Source organism: Amblyomma americanum, chromosome 11 (assembly GCF_052857255.1).
Source record: "Amblyomma americanum isolate KBUSLIRL-KWMA chromosome 11, ASM5285725v1, whole genome shotgun sequence".
Taxonomy (NCBI): Eukaryota; Metazoa; Arthropoda; class Arachnida; order Ixodida; family Ixodidae; genus Amblyomma; species Amblyomma americanum.
Window position 1 is genome coordinate 58156314 of NC_135507.1, and position 5798 is coordinate 58162111.

A 5798-nucleotide genomic window follows, 5' to 3' on the forward strand; every position below is an offset into this window, starting at 1 on the left:
GGTAAAGGAGGGAGTGAAAGAAGAAAGGAAGAGAGAGGTGCCGTAGTGGAGGGCTCCGGAATAATTTCGACCACCTGGGGATCTTTAACGTGCACCGACATCGCACAGCACACGGGCGCCTTAGCGTTTTTCCTCCATAAAAACACATCCGCCGCGGTCGGGTTCGAACCCGGGAACTCCGGATCAGTAGTTGAGCGCCCTAACCACTGCGCCACCGCTGCGGGGAGCCTATTTTTCAAAGACCGATTCTCATTGTACAGCACACGGCTGTTTCTAACGCGACAGCGTTAAGGAGCTCGTGTCGCAGAAAAGCCGGTGTCGGTGTCAGCGGCGTTGGCCGTCCGCGAAAAATCCTCCTCCTCGCACTCATCCGCCTCCTCATTTTCCTTCCCTTACTGAACGGTACGGGTGTCCACAGAGAATTGTAAGACAGGCGTCATTTCCTTTCCTTAACGCAAATTTTCATTTCATTTTCCTTTCCTTACGGCCCGGTTCGGGTATCCACCGAGATATGTAAGACAGGCGTCCTTTCCTTAAAATTTCCAATGGGCCACGCTTCGCGCCGAACAGGAGATGGCATTCCGTGCACACCTTGGCAACGCCTCAACACGCTGTAGCGTTTCACTCTTAAAAGCGAAGCTTAAGCGTCCGCCGTTTTTTTTTTTTGCGGCATATCGCCAAAAGCGTAACGCAAAGTTAAGAGTAAAAGTAATATCTCCTCTTCGCCAAAATCTCCGATTCTAATCTGACATTGATTAAAACTTCGATGCAACGCCGCCAGTACACAGTGAGCGTTGAAAGTAAGCAAGGGTTCTACTTAGACGTTGAGTTTCTTGAGCAGAAGCCTCAAAACTAGGCCAGTAATTTTTGTGCGCTGAAAGCATTAGCTAGATTTACTTAAGTAAGCACCGGCTCCAATAGCGGTGGGATGGTCTAGCGGCGCGATGTTCGCCACCAGTTGGTTATGTTACTAATTGCCTCGGCCAGATATATTATGTGCTCCCATGTACCCTTTTCTGCACACATTGATTGCTGGACTGGCGGTGAAATAAACTTCCCCTTTTGTATTTAATAAGCGGATGTAGCTGTGACTAACAAGGCTGTCTTCAAAAACTTCTTTTTATGAACTCTTTTGAAACTTTGTATCACTTAAGCTCACATTGCAAATATGACGCGATAGTTCTAGTGTGTCCGTGTGGTCGGTTGGGTATTCCTTGGCGCATCATTACGCCACGCTTTTCATGTGACATCACATCGTGCTGTATTACCCGTCATGGCACATAATAATCCGTAATGCTAATTAGTGGCCCTTAAAACTTAATGTCATTTGCGCTCACTGCTGTGCGACGTTCTTTTACAAATCCTCTGTTTATCCCCCTGAACGAACATCCTCAATGGTGACGTAGTAGAGTGCCCGGCTCCGACCGAAGGGACTGCGGTTCACTTGCGCTTGACAACCTTTCGAAGCAAAGGCTATACTAGCCTCGCGGCGCCCGTTTCGCTGCGTCTGCGCGTATGACCTTGAACAGTAGGAGCGGAGGCGCGTATGTAACCACGTGACGCACCACGTGACTCGCAGCAGCTTTAGTCGCGGCGGCTGCGCGCTGCCTATCCAGTGTCTCGCTATGGACGAAGCAAGTGAGCCGGAGCCGACGTCCTCGAGAGTGCGTAGTCCCTGGCGTCGGGCCGAGTCTGATCACCAGGTCTACATTTCCAATAAAAGCAAACTAGCTTGATCCAATTACACTGCGTTTTGCATTTATCGTGAGGGTAAAAGCGAACGGAGAATGATTGAATGAAAAACTTTTTATTGATTTTCTTAGGGGGTGGTAGCGGTGGAGGACGAAGTCTTCATCTTGAAGCTTGGGTCCTCCTTGGCCGTTGGTGGGCCCCTATTCCAGGGCTCCACTGAGTCGGGCGACCTCGCGTGCGTGTGCTATGAGGGCCCTTTGGACCCTGAGCCCGCAGCTGGTAAGCCGGCTCTCCCATTGCTCCGCACATGGTGTTTTGTGTTTGTGGAATGCATGATTTCTTTTGCACTCCCAAGTGATATGGTATAATGTCGGTCGTGCTCCGCACCACTGGCAGTTGGCGCTATACTGTGTGGGGAACATCTTGTTTAGTATGTATAAGTTAGGAAAGGAGCCGGTTTGCAGTCTACGCCATACTTTGGCCTCCTCCTTGGTTAATGCTGTAGGCGGTGGGGGATATTGGATTCTTAGCCCCTTTATAGGTTTAGTAATTCCGAATAGCTCTCCCCACAAGCGACCTGAGACTCCTCCGAGGTTAACGACGTTCCTGCTCGGCTGGTCATTCCTGGAGCTAGGATGTCTGCCCCTTCATTTCCCCTGATCCCCGCATGACTTGGTATCCAGATTAAACTTTGTGTTTGTCGTTCCTCGGGGAGCGGGGCTCCACCAAGGATTTTGAGCACCGTACTGCAAATTCTGCCTCGGATATAGTTCCGGCACGCTTGTTGCGAGTCTGTTAAAATGTTAAGGGATTTCCCTGTTCTATATTCTTCTCTAGCTGCCAGGGCGACAGCTATGTGACATTCCTTGTGTGCTACGAGGTACATTCCTTGTGTGTGCTACGAGGTACATTCCTTGTGTGTGCTACCAGGTACATTCCTTGTGTGTGCTACGAGGTTCCACGTTCGACGGCGCGGCGTAGACGGAGACCCAGATGACAGGCATCATCAATTACCCAGCCATGCTCGTTGAGAGTGACAACCAGAACGAAGGGGTTTAAGCCCAACCGGACCCAACCGGACCCGCCGCCGCCGCCGCGGGGAAACAGGCTTTATCCTCCCCAATTGGCGTGGCGGTTCCAGGGGCGGCCCTCCCGAGCACATTCCAGGACAACGGAACTGTCAGCGATCCAGAGCGCGCCTTACCTTGAGGAGCGAGTGTCAGTTGATGGATGAAGAATGGAGGCCGGTGACCCGCGGGAACTGTCAGCGGGCCAGAGCGCGCCGTACCACAGCCGACGCTATGCGCTACCGCGAAGACAACCTTCTTTCCCTCGGACTAAACACGTGAGGGGGGCGAGACAATAAGTGCGGTGGTATGTTTGTGCGCCCAAGTGAAAGCCCTAGCCCCCCCCTCTCCTTCCCCTCCGGCGTGGGCGTCCTCACCCTAGGGAGTGTGGAGAAGAGGATATAAAAATCGAGAAACAGTACGGAAGAAGGACGCTCAGGACGACATCGTTCGCCAAGAGGGCCTTACGCGCCGAAGCCCGACGGCGTGCAGCTTCTGCCAGCAACCGCTCGAGCCCAACTCCGGAGCCACTCCATCGCCCCCATGAAGTCGTCGGCACGTAAGCTCGGACGCCCCAGCCTCTGATGTATAATCTTAATCATGTGTAATTATTGAATATACCTGTTTGTTTAAACTGAGCCATACGGTGTCTCTTTGCCTCTTCGTCCCGTGTGGACCTGCGCATTATGGGGGTCATCACAGCTATCTCCTCTGCCTCCGTTATATCGAACACTTCGGCTGTGAGGCTCGTGATGTGTCCTCCTCGGTTGTTTACGACTACCGCTGCGGAGTAGTTTTTGTGTGCTTGGGGGTAGAGGGAGGCGTCTGTATAGACTGTATTGTCTCTGTGCCCCATGTACCTCTCGTAAAATGCTGCTCTGGCCTGTCTCCTGTTAACATGGAGGTTTGGGTCCATGTTTCAGGAGATAGGTTGTATGCTTATTTTCTTTCTTAGCGGGTCTTGTATTGCGGCCCTACTGTTTTGCGGCTTTTCGATATCCCGACCCAACCTCCTCAGGAGCGCCCGTCCGGTGGTTGTGTTGCTAAGTCTTCGTACTTGTGCCTTGAGCTGGCATTCTCTCAGTTCTTCAAAGGTGTTGCTAACTCCAAGTTGCATGAGCTTGCCGTTCGAGGTGTTTCTTGGGATATGAAGCGCTGTCTTGTACGCCTTCCGGAGTATCGTCTCCGCTTGCTCTTTTTCTGCCTTGATGGTTACGTGGTACGGCAGTATGTTACCCGGCTGACCACTAGGCTGTTGGCCAGCCTGAGTGTGTCCTCCTCCTTCATGCCGTATCGCTTGTGGGCTACTCTGCTAATCATTCGGCCCACCTGCTCCGCTGCGTTGCTTAGCAGGCTGAGGGTGTGGCTGCATTTCCGGCTCCCTTGCAGCCGGATTCTAATCATGTTTTGCTCCAGGATATTCTGGCCCTCTAGTTTTACTTCGAGTGGGGCATCCGTAGGGTGTCTGCCTACTCTGAGGAGCTCGGACTTCTCCGTTGAGCATCTGAGTCCCCTTTGTCTTGTATATTCTTCGATGCAGGTGGCAGACTCTTGTAGTGCCTCTTGCTTCTCTCCCAGTGAGCCTTGGGTGGTCCAGATGGTGATGTCGTCCGCGTACATTGCGTGATTGAGCGCGGAAAATTTCTGTCCACTCTCTAGCTGCACAATGCGCGCTCCGTGCCGTGCTGAACCAAGATGCCATAAGACTCCGGACCCCGTAGAGTATCTGTTACGAGTCCAATTGGACTTATTTTGGTATATGTGGCGGAAAGTTTGAAGGTTGCTTCACTTCCGCCACCGGTTGGCCCGGTATTGCACTGCCTCCGGGATCGGCCTTGTCTTTAGCGCGTCTTTTCTATCCTGTCTTTCTATTGCATCTTTCAACTCTCCTACTATCTGCACGTGGTAGCGATTGTGGCTCGGCTTGAGCCAGTGAGCAGGCCTGTGCACTTTTCTTTTCTTTCTTCCTACAACAACAGACAGACCAAGATGCCATGACGAATTGCCGTCTGCTACATCGCTGAACGTAAGTAGAAGCTGTTACCGGATGGTTGTGCAGACGGTAATTTATTTTTGTCATTACTTTTATGCAGGCCCTGCAAGAACCGCGAGATGTCGCTGATAGGTTTTTAATTTATCTGCCACCAATAAATGGAACGTATGAGCTTAAAAATCGTCTTGCTGTGCTTGTCTTTACAGGTGCGTTGGGAGACTTCGCAGACGAAGTTTTCATAAGTTCGCCATGGTACGAAGCGCCGGCAAGCCCACACTGACGCCTAGAAACTCACCTGCAAGCTAACTCGCGAGCTCAATGCAGAGCCACACCACGGCGGCTATCGAGAACCGTAAAGGACGCCGAAAAACCACCTTTGGAATGTCAAACGCATCGTTATAGCAGCGCGCCGCTGGCGACTGACCATCCGTGCACATGAGCGGTTTCACGCTGGCAGACATTACACACGATCATGACGCAGGACGCTTCAACAGGTAACAGAGCGCTCTAGAAAAGGGAATGCGCACTTGCGCGCAGTAAACGCAAGTATTTTGCGCGTGATGACGCTTTATGTTACATCATTCCACATACGCAGACGTGATAGCACCGGTGATAGTGGCGCCATCCGGTTTGAATGAAGAGAACAATTTCTACAACATACTGGGGCTCGTTAGACCTTGCAGTTACCCAATCTTCCAGGAAATAAAAAAACAACCCAAATATATCGTCCATCCAATTTTTCGTAATCAAGATAAGGGGAAGCGAAAGACCAGTACCCAGTTTATAGCCAGTTCACGTGCCCAAAAACGCAGCAACACGGACGAGTTCACTTCGACAGGCTCCGCTTCAGAGCGCGCCGCCATGTTGGCTGTCATTGGGCATCTGCCGCTAGAGGAGCGTGCGCTATGTGTCTGACGTCACCATCCGATTTCTTCGACCCTTTTCGCTGCATCCGAAACACCACATCCGCTCCTGCGTTTCGACCAATCAGGTGTACCTGCTGCGATAGATTTTAGCGCTTTTTATTAAGATACAAAAACGGAATA

At 51.6% G+C, this 5798-nt stretch overlaps 1 pseudogene; it reads left to right on the plus strand.

Moving 5' to 3' along the window:
• Window positions 1–4459: 4459 nt before the first annotated feature.
• Window positions 4460–4602, plus strand: LOC144111534 (U2 spliceosomal RNA; annotated as a pseudogene).
• Window positions 4603–5798: the final 1196 nt, after the last annotated feature.